The 25,989-nt window shown below is 48.1% G+C and overlaps 1 protein-coding gene across 4 annotated transcripts in view; it reads left to right on the top strand.

Moving 5' to 3' along the window:
• Window positions 1-25,989, top strand: part of CUX1 (cut like homeobox 1) — a 2,307,153-nt gene that overhangs the window by 1,659,393 nt on the left and 621,771 nt on the right. The window lies entirely within an intron of this gene.

The following is a 25,989-nucleotide window of genomic DNA, read 5'->3' as shown; positions in this document are numbered from 1 at the left end:
CCTTTGCCACACCCTCGGCGGAAGCCACTCTAACCACAGACGCATCCCTCACAGGATGGGGGGCTCACCTATCCCATCAGACTGCTCACGGAGTGTGGACTCCGAACGTAGCATCCAAGCACATAAATCTACTGGAGCTACTAGCTGTGTTCAAGGCGCTAAAAGCCTTCCAGGAACACCTACAGGGCAAGACTGTGTTGGTCCTTACAGACAGCACCACAGCCATGTACTACATCAACAGGCAGGGGGGCACCCACTCTCCAGGACTGTCCAAACTGGCCCAAAATATATGGAAGTGGGCTCTCAAACAAAACATGTTCCTACTGTCACAACATGTACCAGGGGAACTCAATCTGCTGGCAGACAAACTCAGCAGAGATTTCCCCCTGCCCGAAGAGTACGAATGGCGACTGCAAAAAGACATAGTCTTCGACGTCTTCACACAATGGGGATTCCCAGAAATAGACCTATTCGCAACCCTGGAGAACTCACAATGCCTAAATTACGCCTCCAGGTACCCCCAGAATCAATCCAAGGGGGAACGGTTTGTCGATGCAATGGTCAGGGAAATTTGTTTACGCTTTTCCCCCGACTCCCCTTCTCAACAAGGTGGTGCACAAGATGCACCAGGAACAAGTGACCATGATACTGATGGCCCCAATGTGGGCCCGACAGCCATGGTTCGCTCACTTGATGGAGATGTCTCTATCTCCCCCAATGAAACTCCCCTGCCCGTACAACATGCTGTCACAAGACAAGGGCAGGACTCTGCACCCATCCCCCCAGAACATGAACTTAGCAGCTTGGCTCCTGAGATCATAGAATTCGGACATCTACAGCTCCCGCAGAGATGCATGGACATCCTCAGGGAAGCCAGAAAACCTAACACTCGCCACTGCTATTCTAGAAAGTGGAAGAGATTTGTATCTGGTGCAGAGGAAAAAGCATCAACCCGATTGACTGCTCTCCCACACATATTGTTCTATACCTGACCCACTTATTGGATTCAGGTCTAGTGTTCAATTCCATTAAAGTCCACCTAGCGGCACTTTCTGCATACACCACTTCCCAACTCAAGGTGTCGTGGTGGAAGATCCCTGTTATAAAGGCCTTCATGGAGGGAGTAAAGAGAATACACCCCCCGATAGCTGACCCAGCTCCCGGATGGGACCTTAACGTGGTACTTACCAGACTCATGGGCTCACCATTCGAACCCATGCACAAAGCATCTCTTAAAGACCTCACTCTGAAGACTGCTTTTTTAATAGCTATCACCTCCATCAGGAGAGTAAGTGAACTACAGGCTCTTTTTGTTCTAGACCCCTTTGTTACAGTTCACAGAGATAAGGTGGTTCTACGCACGCACCCAAGGTTTGCTCCGAAATTCATCTCGAAATTCCACGTAAACCAGTCTATAGAACTGCCAAAGTTCTTTCAAAATCCTTCTAACTTGGGAGAAAAAACTCTGCACACACTAGATGTGCGCAGAGCGGTCATGTTCTACATGGAAAGAACCAGACCACTGAGGAAGACTAATCAGTTCTTCGTCTCGGTGGCAGCAGGAAGAGAAGGGGATAATAATAATAATAATTAGGCTTTTATATAGCGCTACAAACCCTCAGGTATCCGAGCGCTGCTTATTATTACCCACGGTGTGTGGTGCTCATTTATCGACCTCGGAAGGATGAAACGCTGAGTTTGGCGCTGCCGGGATTCGAACCTGCGTTAACAGGCTCTGCACGGGTGTCAAAGCGAGCGCTCTACTCGCTGTGCCACTTGACCGGATGCAGTTTCAAAGTCCACTATTTCTAGATGGATTGTTCAATGCATCACTCTGCTATACTCTTGCTAAGAGAGAACTGCCCTTTAAGCCAAGAGCACACTCTACTCGAGGCAGGGGGGCGTCCATAGCATTCATTGCAAATGTTCCCCTTGAGTCCATCTGCAAAGCGGCTACCTGGAGTTCTGTGCACACCTTTACAAAACACTACTGTCTAGATGCACACTCGAGATCTGACTCCCAGGTGGGACAGGCAGTATTAAGACATCTTTTCTCTATTGTTCCTTCTCATAACCCACCGCCAACTCCGGGTACTGCTCGCTAGTCTATGCACAGCATGTGATTCTAAGCAGATTAACAAACATCAGAAGACAATGCATTACTTACCGTAAAAGCATTTCTGATGGTTGTATCTGCTTAGATTCACATGCGCCCACCCTTCCTCCCCGCTCGGATGGAAGGAACATAGACTTCCTTTTATATCTCTTTTCTGTACTCACTCACGTCTAGAAGGCTCCCTCAGGGCAGAAAAATACAAACAGAGGGACCTCGACGCGTGAGGGATTGTGGGTACAACGCACGTCACTATAGGGATAGTATTTCAGACACGCCTTGTCGACGTCCCTTTTCGACTACGAAAAACAAAATGCAATACTCCGCAGTGACCACTGGATGTCGGACCTATGCACAGCATGTGAATCTAAGCAGATACAACCATCAGAAATGCTTTTACGGTAAGTAATGCATTGTCATTTCTGAGGCTTGTGGAATCTGCTTAGATCACATGCTGTGCCAAGGCTGACATCTAGTGGAAGCTGCAGAGTGTTACAGTTGTTTTCAAAACTCAGTGACGTCGACAGGGCGTGCCAGTAATACTATCCCTAGTGTGACGTCCACTGTACCCATGATCCCTCATGTGTCGAGGTCCCTTAGATTGTTTTTTTCCGCCATACTAGACGTACACGTATAGCAGAGTTCCTTTCGGCAATAAGCCATTGAATTTGTATAATTACAATAGTTCTTCATTCTATCCTTCCTTCGACTGCCGAAACACCATGCCAAGGAAAGCGAAAGAATACTGCCGTCGGAGACCATCGCGACGGACTATATGGCCTTGGAAGGCCACCCCGGGCCTTGGCCCAGACAGTAGGTAGAGAGGGGGGAGGCCATTTTAGAATGCATATTCTCCCCTTCCTACACTTTGTTCGCCCAGCTGCCATCCCCTTTACCCAGAATTATTGAAAACACTCCATTTAAGTTTTGCCCTAAGTGCAACCGTAAATTCCCCTGGGTGGACAAACATTTAGTTTGCAACTTGTGTCTCCTGAGAGACCACGTCGAAACATCTAGTCGAGTGTGCAGGTTCTTCAAGCCTAAGACGTTGAAGGACCGTTCCACTAAGCACTGGGCCCACTACGCCAGGCAACTCAAGGCCATGGAGGTAGAAGGAGCCTTCAGCGATGGCAGCGACGCCGCACTTTCGGACGGCGAGGGCACCGGAGTAGCTTCAGCTACCCAAGAGCAGGCCCCCGACCCTGTAAGACAGGCCGACGGCCATGTTGTGGGGACTACGCCCAGCAGCGGGAGCGCTTCAAAAGCACACACCACAAAACACATAAGCCCCATTCGACAGATGAGCCGAATACTCGACAACGTTCGACACCCTGTGAACAGTCCACTGAGTCCCGGTCCTCTGGGCAATCTCGTTGAAGATCGCCACACGACAGGGCTAAGACTTTGAAAGACGGCAAGGGTGTTCCACGAAAAACACCTTTCGAAGGTCGTTTGTCCATGGACGAGATCTCAGATCCCATACTCGAAGTTCGACGTTCTTCATCTAGTAAAACCTCAGGCCCCAAAAAGTCTGTTACAAACTCCTCTGGGCCCCAGGGTGGGGAAAAAACACCAAACCCCTCATAGGGACAACGCTCCTACTAGAGACCAGTCTTCACAAAAGGGAAGTTTATCCAAGTCCATAGAGAAACCTAAAGACTCTAGGCCAAAGCTTATGCCTCCAACTAATGAAGACATGGGTATTCCCGACACTGTAATCCCAAATTCAAAGGAATGGTCTTCACAGGATATCGACATTTATGCGAAGAATGGCCTTTGGCGAATTTCTTTGAAAAAAAATCCAGATTACCTTCAAAGCTTTCAGACCACCCCTCCCACCTCAGCCCCTTCTGGCTCTCAACCCTGTCTCTCAACCCCCTACCAAGAGGGCTTGTTCGGATGTCCTCGCACAGGGCAGAATTATAGAACTATATGACCCTGATATAGATCCAGAAGACCAGATGAGCTTTCATTTGTGGAAACATCTGATCCTCAAATTATTGATGAGGACCCAGACTAACTTTATTATGGGGACGATGTGGACCCAGACCAGGAGGCGAACATGTATTGCATAGATTCTCCTATTAATCAGGGCCCTCCAGTGGTATATTGCCCTGTAGACAATTGACCCCTCCTCAACGAAGTCTTAACCAAAGCGGCAGAACATTTCCGCATTGACACAGAGGAAGTACAGCAGAACAGAGACTTCGCTGAACAATTGCTGGGAGACAAAAAGACCGTAGGCAGTTTATCCCACTGCTAAAATCTGTGCAACTTAGAATAAAACCTTCCTTGGAGGCACCAAATCTCACACGGGCCATTAACCCGCTTGTGGAAAAACCGTTCAGGCCTGCACCTTCAGACCCCCTATACATAAGAGGCCAGTTAAAACCAGACTCTTTGGTGGTTACCACCACACGAAAGAGAGCAGTCACACCCCTTGCTTCCTCCGAGGCTCCTCCGGATAAGGAGAGCAAGAAAATATATGCAATGGGCAGAAAAGTAGCCTCTTCTGCAGCCTACCAGACAAGAATTGCAAATAATGCTACACTTTTGACAAGTTACAACTGCCATAAGTGGGAGGAGGTGTCTGCATTACTCTCATCCGCACCTGAACCACTTAAAACTCAATTAGCTCAGGCGGCAGCAGACGGAAGAGCTGTGTCTATTTGTCTCCTCAAGTCCTCACGATCACCCATCTCCCTCTCCCCCCCCACCCCTCAAGACAAAAGGTCCACTCAGAGGAACATGAGCGGATCCTTCTAGAGGAAACAGCGCTTCTATTAAAGGACGCCATAGAAGTGGTCCCCGCCAACCAGGTAAACCGGGGTATTTATTCAACTTAATTCCTTGTGCCAAAGAAAGATCTAACGATGCGCCCAGTATTAGATTTGAGGCCTGCAAACAAGTATGTCAAGCCACAAAAGTTCTGCATGACTATGCTACAAGAGGTAATCCCGCTTCTAAAAAAGGGGGATTACATGGCAACACTGGATATGAAAGATACCTATTTTCACATTTCAATGTTCCCAGCGCACAGAAGATTCTTGCGTTTCAAGATAGCAAACCAGCACTACCAATTCAAGGTGCTGCCCTTTGGAATAGCCTCGGCTCCAAGGGTAATCACCAAGGTACTGGCGGTGGCGGCGACGCACCTGCGCAGGGAGGCAATCCCAGTGTACCCTTACTTGGATGACTGGCTCATAACAGGGGAATCACTTCTGATTTGCAGACAAAACATCCAAACAACTATCAACCTCCTCTTTCAGTTGGGCTTCTCAATCAACGAGAAAAAATCAAGCCTAGTTCCAAGCACTTCCAAACAGTTCCTAGGAGCTATCATAAACACAGAGGAAGGATTGGTCTTTCCCTCAGAGGAGAGAATAAAGAATTTGTTACTGCAAATACCACATTATCAGGCCAGCCGCCAGATAAGGGTACGCAAAGCAATGCGTTTAATTGGCATGATGGCATCTTGCATATACCTGGTTCCTCACGCGCGCCTGCGCATGCGTCCCATACAGGAGTGGTTGGCGAAACAATGGACTCAGGCAAGCGGGACGATCCAGTGGTCGTTTCGCCAACACTGGTACAATATCTTTGCTGGTGGACAAGAGAAAACCTGACGAAGGGGAAACCCTTCTACGACCCACAGATACAAGCAGTGGTCACAACGGACGCCTCACTGGCAGGGCGGGGGGGGCTCACTACCTTCATCACACAGCCCATGGTCTCTGGTCTCACACTGCAGCTCAGAACCACATCAATGTTCTGGAACTTCTGCCAGTATTGAAAGCTCTCCAGGCGTTCAAACCCCATTTAAAAAACCTGTTGGTGCAGATCCTGATGGACAGCACCACAGCAATGTTTCATATCAGCAAACAGCGGGGTACACGCTCTCCACATCTATCCAGACTTGCACAAATAATCTGGAAATGGGCACTCGGACGGAAGATGTTCCTGTCATCACACCATGTTCCAGGGGAACTCAACGCTCTAGCAGACTCATTGAGCAGAGATCCCCTACCAGAGGAACACGAGTGGCGTCTACACGAAGAAGTCGTAGAACACCACTTCTCTCAATGGGGTTTTCCAACTATAGACCTATTCGCCACAAGCGAAAATCGTCAGTGCCCAGACTTTGCGTCCAGGTTCCCCCTGCCAGGCTCCGAGGGGAACGCCCTATAGATGAACTGGTCAGGGAAGTTTTCTTGCGCTCCCCCTGCCCCTCCCCCCCACCCCCCGACTCCCCTCATGAGGAATCAATGACGCTGATTCTTGTTTCTCCTATGTGGGCAAGACAGCTGTGTTATCCACATCTGGCCATGTACGATCCCATCAAACTCCTGTGCCAGTACAACCTACTCGCCCAACACGGAAGACTAACAGTGCACCCACAACCACACTCTATGAACCTGGCAGCATGGCTCCTGATGTCATAGAGTTCGGACTTCTCAAATTACCGCAGAGATGTAGGGATATCTTGAAAGAGTCAAGAAAATTGAACACAAGGCACTGTTACTATGATAAATGGAACCGATTCGTAATTTGGTGCCAGAATAAGCAAATCAGCCCTGTTGATTGTACTCCTTCTAATATTCTAACCTATATGCTCCACTTACTGGATGCAGGGTTAGTGTTTAAATCGCTAAAGGTACACCTGGCGGCTTTGTCAGCCTACACCACTTCCCATAACAAAGTCTCATGGTAGAAGGTACCATTCGTCAAAGCATTTATGGAAGGAGTAAAGAGACTCCACCCTCCAATTTCTAACTCACTGCCAGTTTGGGACCTTAATGTGGTACTCGCTAAGCTCATGGGACCACCCTTTGAGCCTATGCACAAGGCTAGTCTCAAACACCTTACTTATAAAACTGCCTTCTTAGTAGCCATCACTTCCATAAGAAGGGTCAGTGAAATTCAGGCTCTGTCAGTGCAGGATCCTTTCTTTACTATACAGAAGAACAAACTGGTTTTACAGACTCAACCTAGGTTCTCACCTAAGTTCATTTCCAAATTCCATGTTAACCAGTCTATTGAGCTACCAGCTTTCTTCCAGGAACCCAAAAGCTCTGCTGAGGTAAAACTCCACACACTAGATGTGAGGAGGGTGGTCCTCGACTACGTAGACAAGACTAGACTTCTAAGAAAAACAGATCAACTGTTTTTCTCCATAGTGCCCGGCAGAGAAGATCGCGGTGGTCAGTCATAATGTAGAATGCAATAATGTAGAAAGTCAAAATGTCAATTTATTTTTTTAGAAAACAATGTCAAAAAACAATGTCAAATTTTTTTCTACATTTTTTAGAATTTTTTTGAAAAAAATAAATATATATATAATCAAAATGTGTTGAGTATGAGGGGTGAAAGGTGGGGGGGCGGCCGGGGGTTGTTGGGTGAGGGGGGTTGGGGCGGGGCGGGAACCCCCCCCAGTAAATTATACTCTTCTTGTTTTATTTATTGATAGTCTAATTGATTTTTTTTTGGACTTTTTTTTAAAAAATGGACTCTTTTCATTATGTATAGGTTTTTGACATTATCGTTTTCTACTTTTTTTTCTACATTTTTGTAAGTCGACATTTTTTTTTCTACATTATGACTATAAACCGGAGATTGCATCTCTAAAAATGCCAACTCTAGGTGGATAGTCAGATGTATCCAACTATGCTATTCCCTTTCAATAAAGCACTGCCTTTTACGCCAAGGGCCCACTCCACAAGAGGTAATGGAGCCACTCTGGCTTTCATTGCAAATGTCCACTTAATATTTGCAAAGCAGCTAGATGGAGCTCTATACATACTTTCACTCAGTACTACTGCATTGACGCTCATTCCAAGACAGATACACATGTGGGACAAGCGGTTCTAAGACATTTATTAGCGCATGAACCTTCTCACATCCTTCTTCCACTGCTCGCTAATCTATGCCCAGCATGTGATCTAAGCAGATTCCACAAGCCTCAGACGGGATACATTGCTCACCTTAATCGTATTTCTCATGCTTGTATCTGCTTAGATTCACATGCGACCCGCCCTTCCTCCCCTCGCAGAGAAGGCGCATGGATGCCTAGGAGCTTGTCTGATAAGTATCTGCCTGGATACAACTGTACTCACGCTACACCTCATGCTACCTCATGTCAGACAAATAACAATCTGAGGGACCTCGATGCATGCGGCATCATGGGTGCAGTGGAAATCACACCAGGGATAGTATTATTGGCACGCCCTGTCGACTTCCCTTTTCGAGTTCCGAAAACAACAACTGTAATACTCTGCAGCTTCCACTAGATGTCAGCCTATGCACAGCATGTGAATCTAAGCAGATACAAACATCAGAAATAGAATTACGGCGAGTTATGTATTATATATGTATATTTCTGAGGCTTGTGGAATCTGCTTAGATCACATGCTGTGCATAGGCTGACATCTAGTGGAAGCTGCGGAGTAGTACAGTTTGTTTTTCGAAACTCGAAAATTGGTGTCGACACAGGGCGTGCCAGTAATACTATCCCTAGTGTGACGTCCACTGTACCCAAGATCCCTCACGCGTCTAGGATCCTCAGATTGTTTTTTTCTGCCATACTGGTCGGAAGCATTTTGCGGAGTCCCCTGGCCTTAGCCATACTTTTGCTAAAATATTGATTAATTTACATCCTTTCCCCATCCCAACGTCGAACTGCGTCACTCGACGCTGGCTGGAGAAGAAATCGACCGTCGGCTGCTGCACGACAGATTTGGGCCTCGGAAGGCCTCTGGCCTCGGCCCTGCAAGTAGGGAGAGTGGGGGTTGGACATACTCTACACTCTTGGTATATAGGTACACCTTATACATTTCCTACACTTAACCGCCCGCTGCCTCAAGGTGCGTATGGAGGGTACCCCTTTTCAATTCTGCCCCAAGTGCAATCGCAAATACCCTTGGGTCGACAGGCACGCCACGTGCACCCTCTGCTTGCCGAGGGACCACCCCAAAGCGAACTGCAGAGCGTGTAGTAGGTTTAAACCTAAGACACTTAAGGACCGTTCGACGAAGCGTTGGGTCCACCACGCCAGGCAGGCGGCCATGGCAGCAGAGGGCGCCTTCAGCGATGGCAGCGACGCCGTGCTTTTGGACGGCAAGGGCATTACGGTGTCAAAAGACAGCCGAGCGCAGGTCCCCGACCTCGGATGGTCGTCCGACAGGGCGGCTATGGTGAAGACCCCCGGCAACACAGGCGCTTCACGCATCACTCACACTAAACACACAAAGTCCAACCGAGACTCGACGACGTTGAGTTCTCGGAAAGAGGCACAAACAGAACGGTCCGAACCGAATCGGTGTCCTCTGGGCGTTCTCGATCGAGATCGCCGCATGACTCCAGGCAATCATCCACTCTTGCCAAGAGTGCCTCGCTCCCTAGGCTAACAGAAGTTCGATCATCGGAGGACGAAGACGACTTCCACCCCCACGCCGCGCTCCAGGAGTCGGAGCCCACAGACAAGATCAGCGCGGTCCCACGTTCGAAGGACAGGGACTCTACCCCCGATCCTCGACGCCAGGCGTAGAAAACCTTCGGAGCCACAAAGGGACAGGGAAAACACTTTTCCACTCACGGGGAGGGGGGAAAACAGCAGAAGAAGCAGCCTCTGCACTCTTCCACACCTGTGAAACACTCCACTCCTCCTAAACAGACAGACAAGACCAGGTCTGCTGATATTTCAAAAACCAGAAAATCTACTCAAGATAAATCTCCTAAAATTTCTGAGAGAGTCATTCCCAGTTCCAAAAAATGGTCGAGTGATGGCATAGATAGGGTCATGTCAAGGATGTCTTCTTTGGCAGACTTTTACGATAAAAATCCAGACCATTTCCTTTCATATGATCCACAAGGGGCTACACCCTCAGCCTCTAATGATCCTATCCCCCGAGTAAGAATCCCCGGTTTGAGACACCGTTGAGGTCTTCAGACCCCTTCGAGGTACAACCATACTCACGGCCATACTCACTGTATCAAGGAGAGACTTCCTTTGGTGAGGACCAAGATTTTGGCATGATAGAAGAGCAAACCGGGACGGGCTACTATGGGGATGATGAGGACCAGGAAGAGGAAGACCCTGAAACCTACAGAGTAGATTCCCCAGTAGAGAAGGAAGCCCCGGTTACCGACTCCCCTGTCGATAACCAACCCCTCCTGAACGAGGTTCTCGCACGTGCAGCAGAACATTTCCATATTGACACCCACAGTGTCCAGGAAGAGAGGGACTTCGCCGAGGAGTTAGTGGGAGAAAGGAGGCCTGTTGCCCAGACCATCCCTATCCTTAAGTCTATTCAGCGAAGAATAGACCCGTCCCTGGTGAACCCAAACCTCACCAGAGCAGTCAATCCCAGAGTTGAAAAACTTTTCAGGGCAGCCCAGTCTGACCCTCTCTGTATAAGAGGAGATCTGAAGCCAGACTCCCTAGTTGTCACTAACACTCGTAAGAGGGCTGGAACACCCTTGTCATAGTCCGAAGCTCCTCCAGACAAGGAGAGCAAAAAACTATATGGTTTCGGTAGGAAAGTAGCCTCAACGTCCGCCTATCAGGGAAGGATTGCAAACTCCACCACCCTGTTGGCCAGCTACAACTGCCATCAGTGGGAAGAAGTCGCAGCACTCATAGCCTCTGCACCAGAACCCTTAAAGGGCCAATTAGCACGAATTTCAGCAGAGGGTAGAGCTGTGTCTTGTTGCATTTTAAAAGCAACTTTTGACGCCGCGGACAACGCAGGCAGATTGATAGCAGAAGGTACTGTTGTCAAGAGGCATGCGTGGTTACGGCAGTCTGGTTTTAAGGCAGAAACCCAGGCATCATTGTTGGACAAACCGGTGGAAGCAGATCTGTTGTTTGGTAAGGCGGTTGAGGACGCGTTGAAGAATGCCAAGGACGAATACGAGACACTCAAGTCCCTTGGCCAGTTAACCAATAAACCCCCTAACCATAGAGGGAATAGTAATTTTAGTCGCCCACGCGGCCAAAATTCCCAGAGAGGATCTAACTATTCCCAGGGGCAGGGTACACAGTGTAACAACAGCCAACAGTCTACCCAGGGTAACGGCAGGGGTAATAGGAGAGGACGTGATAAAGGCAGAGGAAGCCCCAGTAAAGGAGGCGGCGCACCTCCACCAAAGCAGTGACGCTTAGTTCAGGGTCCCTTCTCACGCAACCCCAGTAGGGGGACGCATTTCCAACTTCACCCAGGCTTGGGAAGGGATCACATCAGACAGATGGGTGCTGTCAACAGTATCCGAGGGGTACTGTATAGAACTACTGCAGCGTCCCTGGAACCATCCTCCACGACAAAGAGTACACTCTTTAGAACATCAGAACATTCTCCTCGAGGAGATCGCCATTCTGCTAGCAAAGGACGCGATAGAACTCGTCCCGGGACACCAGGTAAACAAGGGTATTTATTCAACTTACTTCCTTGTGCCAAAAAAAAAGATTTGACAATGCGCCCAGTATTGGACTTACGGCCTGGCAACAAGTATGTCAAGCCCCAAAAGTTTCGTATGACTACGCTACAAGAGGTAATCCCGCTCCTAAAAAAGGGGATTACATGGCAACCTTGGATATGAAAGATGCCTATTTTCATATTTCCATGTTCCCAGCGCACAGAAGGTACTTGCGCTTCAAGGTGGACAGTCGACACTACCAATTCAAGGTACTGCCCTTCGGGATAGCTTCGGCACCAAGGGTATTCATCAAGGTACTGGCGGTGGCGGCTGCACACCTACGCAGGGAGGCAATCCCGGTGTACCCTTATCTGGACGACTAGCTCATAACAGGGGAAGCCCCAGTAATTTGCAGGACAAACATTCAAAGGACTATCGACCTCCTCCACGAATTAGGCTTCTCAATCAACGAGAAAAAGTCAAGCCTGGTGCCAAGCACCTCCAAACAGTTCCTAGGAGCAATCCTAGATACTCAAGAGGGGTTGACCTTTCCTTCAGAGGAAAGAATTCGGAATATACTACTGCAAATTCCGCAATATCAGTCCGGTCACCAAATAACGGTACGTAAAGCAATGCGTTTGCTGGGCATGATGGCGTCATGTATTTACCTGGTCCCCCACGCGCGCCTGCGCATGCGTCCCATGCAGGAATGGTTGGCGAAACAGTGGTCTCAGGCAAGTGGTCAGTGGGACAATCTAGTGGTCGTTTCGCCAACACTAGTAGAAAGCCTTCACTGGTGGACAAGAGAGAATCTTGCACAGGGAAAACCCTTTTATGATTCCGAAGTACGGGCAGTAGTCACTACCGATGCATGTCTGACGGGGTGCGGAGCTCACCATCTCCACCACACAGCTCAGGGTCTCTGGTCTCCCTCAGTCGCCAAGAACCACATCAACCTGCTAGAACTTCTGGCAGTATTCAGAGCGCTTCAAGCGTTCGAGCCCCACCTACTAAACCTGTCAGTGCAAATCCGGACGGACAGCACAACAGCCATGTTCTACCTGAACAAGCAAGGAGGGACTTGTTCGCCAAATCTGTCCAAGCTTGCCCAGAAAATCTGGATATGGGCACTCAGACGGAACATCTTCCTGTCATCACAACATGTTCCAGGGGAGCTCAATTCCCTAGCGGATGCTCTGAGCAGAGACCCCCTCCCAGAGGAACACGAATGGGTTCTACACAGAGAGGTCGTAGAAGATATCTTCTCTCAGTGGGGTTTCCCCACTATAGACTTATTCGCCACAAGCGAAAACAGACAATGCCCAGGATTTGCATCCAGGTTCCCCAACCAGACTCCCAGGGGAACGCCCTGTGGATGAACTGGTCAGGGATGTTTGCGTACGCTTTTCCACCAACTCCTCATCAGGAAGGTGGTCAACAAGATGAACAGCGAGTCGATGACGCTCGTCCTAGTTGCTACTATGTGGGCACGACAACTGTCGTTCCCACACCTACGCAGGATGGCGGTGTGCGAGCCCATCAAACTTCCAGCCTGGTACAACCTACTGTCCCAGCACCAAGGTCAAACAGTGCATCAACAACCCAACTCAATGAACCTGGCAGCATGGCTCCTGAGGTCATAGAGTTTGGACATCTCAAATTACCACAGAGGTGTATGGACATCCTAAAGGAATCTAGGAAACTAAACACAAGGCACTGTTACTTTGACAAGTGGAAGAGATTTGTTATCTGGTGCCAGAGTAGACAAATCAACCCAGTTGATTGCACTCCTTCCACTATTGTTACATACATGCTCCACCTGCTAGATGCAGGATTGGTTTTTAACTCACTGAAAGTACACCTGGCAGCCCTGTCGGCATACACCAGTTCCCATAACAAGGTCTCGTGGTGGAAAGTACCAGTAGTTAAAGCCTTCATGGAAGGGGTAAAGTGACCTTAATGTGGTGCTATCTAAGCTCATGGGACCCCCTTTCGAGCCCATGCATAAAAGCAGTCTCAAACACCTGACTTATAAAACGTCCTTCTTAGTAGCTATTACTTCTATAAGAAGGGTCAGTGAAATTCAGGCTCTGTCAGTGCAGGATCCCTTCTTTACTGTCCATAAAGACAAACTGGTTTTACGCACACACCCTAGGTTCTCACCTAAGTTTATATCTAAATTCCACGTAAACCAGTCCATCGAGCTTCCGGCTTTCTTCCAGGACCCTCAAAGCTCGGCTGGGGTGAAACTACACACCCTAGATGTGCGTAGGGCGGTCCTCTAATATGTAAATAAGACGAGACCGCTAAGGAAAACAGATCAACTGTTTGTCTCCGTAGCTACAGGCAGAGAGGGGGATCGCGTCTCTAAAGGTGCCATCTCGAAGTGGATTATTAACTGTATCCAGCTGTGTTACTTACTCTCTGAAAGAACTCTGCCTTTCACGCCAAGAGCCCACTCTACTAGAGGCATTGGGGCCACTCTGGCTTTCATTGCAAATGTACCCCTTGACACCATTTGCAAAGCAGCTACTTGGAGCTCTATTCACACTTTTACTCAGCATTACTGCATTGACACCCATTCCAAGGCAGATACTCAAGTGGGACAAGCGGTTCTAAGACACTTACATCCCACCTCCTTCAGGTACTGCTCGCTAATCTATGCACAGCATGTGATCTAAGCAGATTCCACAAGCCTCAGAAGGGATACATTACTCACCGTAATCGTATTTCTGATGCTTGTATCTGCTTAGATTCACATGCGACCCACCCTTCCTCCCCTCTGAGAGAAGGTGCATGGTTGCTTGTAGTCTTACCTTTCTATCTATCTGCTTGGATTATCTGTACTCACGCTACTCCTCATGCTACCTCATGTCAGAAAAAATACAATCTGAGGATCCTAGACGCGTGAGGGATCTTGGGTACACTGGACGTCACACTAGGGATAGTATTACTGGCACGCTCTGTGTCGACGCCCATTTTCGAGTTTCGAAAAACAAACTGTAATACTCCGCAGCTTCCACTAGATGTCGGCCTATGCACATCATGTGAATCTAAGCAGATACAAGCATCAGAAATACGATTACGGTGAGTAATGTATCCCATATATTACACAGCCACAGTAGTGTCTGTGTAGTTATGGTTAAGTTGCTGTTTCCATAGGAAGAGCACTTTTTGGGCGGTTTATAACTTCGCTCCCCCTGGACGAATCCTCACCAAACTTTGCAAAAAAAAGTATATGGCCCACTCTGAATTTATGGGAAAAAACTTTGCTCACGCCTACAGCCCAAACCGCTGGACGGATTTACACCAAATTTGAGGCAGGAGCGGCGGCTTGGTCCAGAAAGCGTACTTTTTTTATTTGTTGTGAATCTGTACAGTAGTATCTTTTTAAAATGACCAAAACGTAAAGCAAAAAAATGAGTGATATCGATGTCCGCTCCGCGGACTCACTTCCCTGTTCGGTCCGATTGGCCAGAAAAATTTGCGGACTTTTGTGTGGTCCGCGGACACCGGGACGCGCCCGCTGATTGGATGGTGAGAAAATGTGAAATGCGTCTGGTTCCCTGAAACGACCGCCATCTTGGATTCCCTGACTTTTTTGGAGTCTGCGAACAGCGCAGTGAAAACTTTTTTTTTTAAAAGCAGCATTTCAGTTGTCAAACTCGACAATCTATCTCTGGGGATGTGGGGGGGTGAAGATTGGATAGGATATGGCCATTAAAAGCCAAAAAACGGGTTGCTTCACCCCCCGAAAGTCTGCAAACACTCGATGTCCTGGGCCAGTCCTGTGGTGTTCGCCGACACTGTACCTATTCCTGCATTACAGGGTTGGGGAAAAGCAGTTTTTGGATGGCTTATAACTTTTGCGCCACTCAATGAAACTACATGTAATTTTGAAAATTTATTCTAGAACTAATCCTCAATGGTTTTGCAACATTTTTTGGGATTCTGTCAAGAGGGGGCAAAATTAGAGGGGGGGTCCTAAAATATTGTAAAGGCATATAAATGTGGTGTCATTTGACAAATCTGCACAACATTTGGCTAAATGATTTTGGATCTAGATATAAATGGTTTTCTAAAATTTGGTGGGATTTTCTCAAGAGGGGGTGAAATTAGAGGAGGGGTCTGAACATTTTTTGATGGCTTATAACTTTGTTGTTCTCCAGGATGGAGTCTGGCATGGATTCACATGCTCATGAATATTCCCCGTCGTCAGGCTGGGAATCCTCGGTACAGAAAAAAAAATCAGTATCGGTTTAGTTTCCGATCTGTCTTTCCTAGTAGTAACCAATCACTGATCTCTGGGTCATACTGCCCACAGCCAATGACTGCCCTCTCCCTAAGCCCCGCCTCCGGCAGCCACCCTCAGATTTTTACTGCACGTTCAAGTGTTGGGAGTCCTCGTGCTGTAGTTCTCGAGCTTTAGTGCGTTTTCGCGCTTTTTCAAAGAGCGGATCTTCTCTCCAGAGAAGGAGGCGCCATTCTTCATCACAACCCGAAGTCGCTGAACTTGCAGGCCTGGCTCCTGCAGCACTAGAGTTTGGGGGATACGATATACCGGCCGACTGCAGAGAGGTTCTTGCAAAGGCCAGGGCGTCCTCAACTCTCAAGTGTTACAGACACAAATGGAAGAGGTTCTCTGTCTGGTGCCGGGGACAGAAGATTAACCCTCTGCAGATTACGGCCCCTCAAGTACTGCCGTACCTACTGTCGTTGGCCAAGGCTGGACTAGCTCACGCTTCCATCAAGATATATCTGGCTGCCATCTCCAGATATACCAGGACAACAGGATGGGCGTCCTTGTGGTCTCATCACATGGGGAAGGAATTTATGTTCCCACCGGTGAAGGCCCAGCCCCGGCGTGGGAGCTGAACGTGGTGCTGAGTAGGCTCATGGGGACCCCGTTCGAGCCTATGCATACGGCACCGTTGAAGTTCCTATCGTGGAAAACAGCTTTTCTTGTGGCCATCACCTCCGCACGGCGCGTGGGAGAGATTCAGGCCCCATCTTGCAAGCCTCCATACTTGACTTTTCACGACATGAAGTTGGTGCTCAGGACGCACCCCTCCTTCATGCCCAAGGTGCCGTCGGACTTCCACCTCAACAAGCCCTTGGTGTTACCAGTGTTCTTCCCGTCGCCTTCGACGCCGGCCGAGAGGACTTTGCACTCGCTGGATGTAGCTAGCGCGCTGAAGTTCTACGTGGACCGCACAAAGAGTTTTCAGAAGACGTCACCACTTTTTGTGAACTTTGGACCTGTGAATCAAGGGAAGGCTCTCTCGAAGGCTTCCATTTCCAGATGGCTCTCCGGCTGTATCATGCACTGTCACCGGTTGGCAAACCGACCGCTGCCAGGCCGTCCGAGAGCCCATTCGACCAGAGCGATCGCTGCTACCACGGCGTTCTTGTCTGGTGTGCCACTGCTGGACATCTGCAGGGCTGCTACGTGGAGGTCGACGCACACCTTCACGAATTTCTACTGCGTCGATCGGGATTCTAGGGAGGAGTCCAGGGTCGGCCAAGCAGTGCTGCGCAACCTGTTCGCCTGAAGGGCCTGGTGAGGAGGTAAGAGTTGCTTTATGTTGAGTTTATGTATTGCTTAATGTTGAGCCTTTTCCCACCTCCCGTGGTTGTGCATGTGTGTATTGCTATGTAATCTTATATTCATGAGCATGTGAATCCATGCCAGAACCCATGCTGGAGAAGGAACAAGTTACTTACCTGTAACTGTTGTTCTCCAGCATAGGTCTGGCATGGATTCACCTGCGAACCCTCCCGCCTACCCCTCTGCGGCTCTTCACTTGGTCATACTGCCACTTTACGTGCTACCAAATCTGAGGATGGCTGCCGGAGGCGGGGCTTAGGGAGAGGGCATTCATTAGCTGTGGGCAGTATGACCCAGAGATCAGTGATTGGTTACTACTAGGAAAGACAGATCAGAAACGAAACTGATACTGATTTTTTTTTTTTTCTGTACCGAGGATTCCCAGCCTGACTGGGAATATTCATGAGCATGTGAATCCATGCCAGACCCATGCTGGAGAACAACAGTTACAGGTAAGTAACTTGTTCCCTATTTGGACAAATGTTTTGAGAAAAATTATAGACCAAACCTTCAATGTTTGTGTAAAGGCTGAATGGATTTTGTTGAGTGGGGGCTAAGTTATGAGTATTGTATGTACTTACATTTTGACACTTTTAAAAAAACATGGGCGGATTTCGAGCAAACTCGTGAGGAGCATTGGCAAGGACATTAAAGCATGGTTTTGCAAATGTGCCCGTGCTTTATTTTTTGACAAGTGTAATAATGTAGGTACAAAAAATAGTCATATACCTTTGGTGACTGAGGTATAACCTGTGGCCGTGGGCAGTAGCCAGATTGTCTGGGTCATGGCATAAGGTTATGACACGGACAATCTGGCTACTGGCCATGACCGCTAGGGACAAAAAATGGTGTTAAAGTGGTTATGTCTACCTGGGACCGGCTATGTGGTAAAGTTATTCGAAGGTAGGAAAGGTTTGAAAGGGAAAAAAAAGTGCTTGTGATAATATGTTCATAGGGTTTTATGGGCTGCCATGACAAGGGAAGAGGGGCTGTGTACGGAGCCCCGCCTTCTCTTTCCATGTTGCCTGTCTTGGAAAAGGATTTTCCTTCCTTCTCACACCGGGACGCCACAGGCGTCCTGCTATAGGAAGAAAATTCTATGTTTTAGCACCCTGGGTTCCCGCTTTGGAAACCAGGGGTGCCAATGGCCTTTATCCGCCATTTCAGGGGCTGCAATGGACGATAATGGTCCATAGCCCTCCTTATTTATTTATAACGCACCAATGCCTGTAGACATCAGGCTGTGTGGTTACAGTATTTGTTGAGGAAGATGAGGTGGAGGAAGACAGCTTACTACTTGCTGAGAAAGGAATAACCTTTCTGAGAGCATTGCGGTCATTGGATTTGGTGTGGCGGCGCATCGAGGTGGTCCCGCAGGAGTACTGTACAGGTAGTCTGCGACTGCATTTCACTTTGGTAGGTTTAGCCTTCGGTACACTCCCAACAGTAGCAAAGAACTGGCACACCCATGATTCGATCTTGGTGCTAGAAGTAGGCACTTCCTCGACATCATCTTCTTGGTCTTCTTCATTGTCTTTGAAAGTGCTGTGCTTTTTTTGTTGTGAAGGTTCTCCAGCTGGTGGTCGTAGTGGCTCTTGGGGAGGAGGGATGGTAATAACTGATGCCATTTTTAAGATAAATAGCAGTTTTGATAAATTTCCTCCAAGTATGTACTGTGTACTATATTGGTAATGGATAATGAGTACGAAAAGGTGTAGGGGGTGTGCCAGGGAAATTTTGAAGTTGAAAGTTCCTAGATCAGTAGAAAATGCAGTTCTGAACTGTCCGCGAAAGACGGATCTTATCGTGCAGTGCGGATGCGTTCCCAGACACGTCGTCATGCCGCGCGCTACCGTATGGTCATGTGGCATTGTCCGGAAGGTCCGCAATGAAGTCAGATGTTCGTAGATGTCTAGTATGGAAAACTAGTTGAAATAGTTGCAAAAAGTGTTTTTAGAAGTAAAAATGATTCTAGAAGGTGCGTAATGGCAGAGTTTTAAGGTGATACTTTGTAAATTGGACACAAATATTGTTATATTTGGTAAGTATGATATTAGTAACTTGTAGGAAAATAGCAAGCGCTGGTAAAAACCCATGAAATGCACTGAAGAAACATTGTTAAAGGGATGTTATGGTTAAGTTGCACTAGTAAAAACCTATGAAATTCAGTAAACAAACGTTGTTAAAAGGACGTTATGGTTACAAGTAAAATCGAAAACCCCTGAAATTCGCCAGTTATGGTAAGCTAAGCAACCATAACTCGCGCCACCACCCGGCACTGCTAAGACTAACACCCAGGACATCAAAGATGACATCACAAATATCATTGATGACATCACGGATGAAATCACATGTACATTTACTTTACATACAAGGGGTTGTGAATGTAATGTTCGCAAAAAAGTATCAGGGATTATCGGTAGATGTGTAATAAACTACATACTTCATTATGCAATGTAGTGTTCTAAAGAACATTCCATTTCAGTGTTCTTTCTAGTACAGGAAGCTACTCATACAGAAATGTAGGTATTGGCTGCAGCATACACCACAGAGGTGCTATATCTGTAATTTTCCAAAGTTATATAAAAAAACAGTGAATGCTTCTTTATCAGACTTTTCCGATCTGTGAAACATGTACTAAGTAGCTAATAATGCATCACTTACTACATATTTCTACTAATACACAGAAAACATAAATAGACTACAATGCATACAAATATGGGGCTTATATATGGAGAGTAAAGTAAGCAAACAAGAGGCAGTATCATTAGCAACTGTGTATAATCTACATGATTGTATTCACGCACAACAATGATTGCTGTGTTTCAGGCCTGCTTCTTCCCCTATATATGTACATCACAAGATTCGATTAAATTCTAAGGAAAGTAGTGTAAGAACATGTAAGAATAGAAACATCTATAAATGTAATACCTTTTGAAAGTTAAGTTTCTGACTGTCAGTAGATAAACCACCTGGCCTAGATATGGCAGTGAACAAAAAAAGAAGGGGCTAGACATGTGATGTCATCAGTGATATTTGTGATGTCATCTTTGATGTCCTGGATGTTAGTCTTAGCAGGCACGGTGGTGGCGCGAGTTACGGTTGCTTAGCTTACCATAACTGGCGAATTTCAGGGATTTTCCGATTTTACTTGTAACCATAATGTACTTTTAACGTTTTTTTACTAAATTTCATAGGTTTTTATTAGTGCAACTTAACCATAACGTCCCTTTTAACAAAGTTGTTTCATTGAAAATATACATATATATAGTGCAAATTGGAATCTATTTGATTGCTGTAGGAAATTTGAAATGATGGAAACCATATATAGCGTTCATCTAGTGCTAAAAGCTAACTTTAATATTCAGGTTTCGGTCAATGAGATGATGAAGAAAATCTTTTATTGATGATAAACCAGGGAATAAATAGGATTAGGTTGCCCCTTTCCTAATACACATTTGATGGGAGTATTACAAAGGATTGGAATAAAGGTGATAATGAATGGAAATTGAATACCTGTAATGAGGAAGGATTCCATGATTACTTAAAGGAGATCAAGAAATTATGATTGGAAAAAGGGATTAGAATTATAAAAAATCACACGAGCTTTAGCATCGACATTATTATGATAAAATCTTGGTTGATCGTAAAAGGTTACTGAGAGCGAAATTAAGACATACCATAAAGAGCTTGTTAGATATTGACATGATGAGAGAACAGATTAAAATGGAAAAGTGTTATTTCAAATCATGGCTGTTGAATCATTGTTGCATTATGCAACAAAACGATGCTGAAATTATTGGGACAAAAGAATATGGTAAAAACTCTTACATCCCGTCCCCTTTCCTCCATACTGCATGGGCGTCCTTTCCAAGAGACGGGTGTCATGGCCCCAGGCCCCAGAATACAAAAACCACACCATCTAGTGATGGGGCAGTTGGTCAGTTGACTCACTTATGTCCCTTTGGGACCTATAAACACAGGGACCCTGGCTGGACTCAGGCCTGGCACCTTTGGTGCCAGGCTCATCCAGAGATGTGATCAGGAACACTTTATTTCAGTGCTAGAGTGCTTTTATTTTACAAGAACTTATTACACTCATCGGGTGTGGCAGGCAAGCTGAACCTGGTGGGCGTGGCTTCAGAAGCTCGGCTATATAAGCTTCTCCATCTTTAAGGCTGGTGCTTCGCGTTACTGTGCACTCGCGTGACGCTCACCGCTGCTTGGACCAGTTTACTTATCTTTGAAACCAGGCGCTCTCCTGCATACTCACATCCAGGAAACCAGTACTTCATCGCTTCATCTGCAGACTCATCTCCTGACATCCAGTAATCTTGATCCCGACACCGCAGCACCGCACTCCGCATCCACGAACTTGCACCCTGTGAAGAAGAAGACAAGGTTAGAACATCAGTCCTAGGGCCGCGTTGCATTTTTGCCTGCGCGCCCCCTAGTTAATGTTAGGCAGAATCCTGGGAAGTGTCCTTAGGGACCACTACATAAGATCAAGACTGCAGGTGGTAGTACAATTTCACCTTTGGTACAAGCCTGTACTACACAGTTAGTGGTAGCAGTAGCGGAGCAGCCAGACTTATCTCAAGAGCAAACAAGCACTAGTAGAGATTACACAAAGGACTAAAATTACTGTGACTCAAGCAAACACTGACTCAAGGTTTTTGGTTAAAAAGTAAAAGTACATTTATTTTTAGACCATCTGTTCCCAAAACACTTCAATTCTATTAAATTAAAACCACACTTCAAATACACTACACACAACCAATTCCCCTTGTGCAGAACAATTCAAGGTAAGTACCTTGACAGACCAATGTTCTGAAACAAAGACGTTACCGGGGGGTTGTTACGCGGTCACTTTTTGGCAGTAATGACAGTTTGGTCTTACGAAAGAGAAGCGTACCCGCGAGAAGAAATGTTACCGTAGTCAAACATACTTAGCACATGATTTAACACAAGAGAGTTGGGGATAAAAATCATAGGCAATACTTTTGTCAAGGCAGATGGAATCAAGAGACACTTTCTAAAACGTAGATAAGTCAATAGGCCTGCGCCAGTGTCAATGGGACAGGGGTCCTGTTGTCGAGGATCACAAGGTTAGAACAGTTCACGATTCGAGATTGCCAGGTGTACTTAGATTTTGTCAAAAGGGAAGTAAAAGTTATAAGAGGGAAGGAAGATAAGGACAAGCCTTTGGTGAGGAGAAAAGGGGTTCACCCAAGTTCCTCGAAGTCAGACACAGTACCTTATTCGTATGAAGAAAAGCTGGTGCCACGTAAGTTGTTCCTGGTAGTTCCTGCAGACTCACGGTTCCTGAAGCTTCAGTCGTGGGGACAAGGAGGACGTCTGGAGCGATCTGCACTACCGAGGGATGAAGCACGCAGCAGCAAAGCAACAGTGGATAAAAGGTGCGCTCCTTTAAAACAGGAGAGGCTCTTCAGATGGCCATCCAGGCCACTATGCAGCGATTTCAAACAAGAAGAGGATCCTCTGGCTGTGGAAGGTGAGCTGGTTGATCCCACCAGGCTCAAGGGAAGAACACTCCGGACTGGATCTTCTCTTGTCGTTGAAGGGTAGATAGCTCAGGACTGCAGCAGGGCTTCACCGGGACTCGGGAGTTGCAGCAGCTGTCGTCTTCTCTGCTTCTCTTCGGTTCCTTGCAGTTCCAGTGGCGAGACTCACTTCCAGCCCAAGAGTCCTGCCTTTTATGCCACAATCCCCCATTCACACAGCCTGGCTGTCAATCACTGAGCAGGGGGGTTGTCCAGCCCGGACAACCACCTCAGCCAATCGACACAAAGTGCGACTCGGGTCTCCACGGAGACCCTGTGCAGGGGGTGACTAAACCCCTCGCTCACATTCAGCCCACCTAGACACCCAGACGCCAAAGGAGGGCTTCTGGACAGAAGCCTGCCAAAGGACAGCGAACAAAGGAGGCAAACCTGGTTTGCCGCGCAAAGTAAAACACAAGAAGGACTTTAACAAAAAGAAATGGCGATAAAACCCAACCGGAGCCGAAATAAAAAGTATTTGGTCAAGCGGGTTTAAGTTCGAGGCTTATTTAATAGCCTAAAGCAGTACCACGTTTATATAGTATAATCGCGGTAGAAAAGATAGGGTAGATACCACTGCCACCAGCCAGGTCTTAGTGTTTAAGGGAGCAAAATAAAGCTCCGAGAGGCACAGACAAAAAGAGATAGGAACTAACCCTTTCCAATACTCCATGTAAGATGGGGTGTACGGGGTCTGTAGTTTAAATGACTACATAAAGTAAATGGCAACTTTACCTGTTTCTGGGGGACAGTAGTCAGCCCCAGAAAAATGGAGTCACTGGGGAGTCTTAGACAACCCTGTGTCACTGCACTGAAGGTGCTGTGTAACACACACAAAAAGTGGGGCTCATGGAGTGGTGTAGCTCCAGAGCCCAAGATCACACAAACAGTAGAAATACACATGGCAAAACACATGTAAGAATGGGAAAAAGGCTCACACTCTTACCAGGTGGAAAAAAAACCCAGAAATCGAGCAAAGCTGCTGAGCGACTCACTAGGTGAGGGAAATTAGCCATCAATGAGAATTCTCCCTAAGAGTTAACAACTTACCAGCTACTGTACCGCTGCAGCTTCGTTCCTCATTCCCTCCGGTTGTCGCCTCGAGCTCCGCAGCTTCTGCCGGGCCGGCAACATCACCTGCAAGGGAAGAAAGCAAAAGAGCAAACATCAAAAGTCAAACTGACAGCAATACAAGACAACGAACTTTACAACACAACCAAAACAGACGAGGAAAGACAAAGGCAAACAGGAACACTTGCCTGAAGTATAGTGGCTTAGTCGCAGCAGGACTGGACTACCATGTGCAAGGGACCAGTGAAGGAACTCTGTCCAGAAAACACAAGCGCTGCTGCCAGAAGCAGCAGGACGGCATGCTCGCCAAAACTAATCAACAGGTGAGCTTTCTAGGGACCGCGCATCCCACGGGTACCACGGTTTGGGGGAAGGGATCTGGAAGGGGATCAGGCGCACAAGCTGGCATACTCAAGCCCCCTATTCTCCAGGCAGGAGCAGTCCCGAGCAGCATCACCTATTACCACCAGTCACCACATAAGCGCAGAGGGCGAATTCGGACCCGAGCAACCTCACCCCTGGGAGGGCTGCAGCCGTGCCCCAACGCCTCCGCAGAGACCAGGCGAGCGTGACAACGGGAGACAGAACCTTTTTCACCAGAAACAAACCTCCTTCCCCTTTAAATTTAGAGGCGCGAGGGTGCGGCCCAGGGATCCTGCGCTGCCCTGACTCTACCGCCACACCTCAGTCCCCTTTTCCAAGTCGACGGGAAGGGGGCGAATTCACCAGCGCTCCTGGGTTTGGCTTTGGCCATGTAATTCCACATGCAGCTACTTCTTCTCTTTGTATTTTTGTCTTTTTATCGTTCAGGTACTCTGTCCTCAGGTGCCAGGCTCCTACCCGGCGCATGTCGACTTCCAAAGGGTTCAGGCGGTGTCCATCCTGCAACAGGCTCTTCCCAACTTCAGACCCCCACACCCTCTGACTACGTTGCCTTGGCCCAGACCACGGTTGGCAAGCTTGTACAGCTTGTGGCTCGCTGTCATCAAAATCGCTGAAGAACAGACTAGCCAGGTGGAGGGAGCTCTTCCAGAAGTCGCTTCCCAAGGACATCAAGAACTTTGTGAAACAAAGAATCGGGCCCAAGGTAGGGTGCTATTTTCCGTCGCACACCACAAAGTACACTCCTTCCCAGGGACTCTCACGCTTGGGAGGGACCGTTCAGGTCCTTGTACCAGCATGTGCACCGAGGCTGCTGCAGCTACTGGCCTTCGGGCCGAGGGGTCCTTGGATCCTCCCAGTGGCAATATTGAGGGACTGGAAGGTTTTTGTACCGGATTATCATCCAAGGGCTCCGTCCTTGTACCGGCAATATGGCAGAGGGGCTACGCACTAGTACCGGATATACGTCCGAACGGGTGGCTAAACGCAGCTCTACCTAGTCGAGGGTGTCCCACCTTCGGGCGTGGGCCCGAGGAGCAGGGTAGGCATTGTGATCCACACACAAGAGTCTTGGAGGAGGCTGGGCCCAGCGAGCCGAGCAACACGTTGCAGGCACGTGGTAGGCAGCTCGACAATATGGCCACCGCACCAGACAGAGGCACCCGTCTGACGCCATTCCAGGAGTTTGTCGAAGAACGAGTGTCAAGGTGGGACTGGCCTCAACCAGGTACATGGCCTACAGCCTATCCTTATGCACATGGCAGCTTCCCACTGCGTCCATACGGGCGGGGTATGCAGCGGCTCCAGCAGCTCCCGGCTACGCCGCCAGTACCCCCTACCACCACTCCGGCCAGTGAAGAGGGGTTCTTCGAGAGTTTCCTCGGGCTCATGAAGTCATCTCGGATGGGGGTTATCTAAAGGACTCCATCGGAGAAGTCCTCCTTACGATGCTAGCAGCACGACAAGCGCCTCCGTCGGCACCCTTGGCCCCAGCGCTGGTGCTGCCTCCGACTCCCCAGCAGATTCCTCAGGCGGTTCCGTACCAATCTCCTTCTCAGTCTCTGGCCGCGGTCACTGTACCCCAGCCTCCGGCTCTGGCTACTCCTCCACCTCCGCAGGATCCTCCTGATCTGCAGGATACGGATGAGGAGGAGGGTCCAGACACGCTATCCTCAGCCAGGGCCTTCCACAAACGTCTTGCTGGGCTGGCAGAGTACCTGGCCCTACCCCAACCTGAGGTTGAGCAGCCGGCAGAGGGGGTTCTGGCTGAAGTCCTCACGCGACACCCCTCTGCTAAAACGGGTATTCTACTGAAAAATGATGTAGTCTCCCTGGCCAAG

This window comes from Ambystoma mexicanum, chromosome 9 (assembly GCF_040938575.1).
Source record: "Ambystoma mexicanum isolate Mex_15411 chromosome 9, UKY_AmexF1_1, whole genome shotgun sequence".
Taxonomy (NCBI): Eukaryota; Metazoa; Chordata; class Amphibia; order Caudata; family Ambystomatidae; genus Ambystoma; species Ambystoma mexicanum.
The sequence above is the reverse complement of the archived record's forward strand: the minus strand, read 5'-3'. Positions and strand labels throughout refer to the sequence as shown.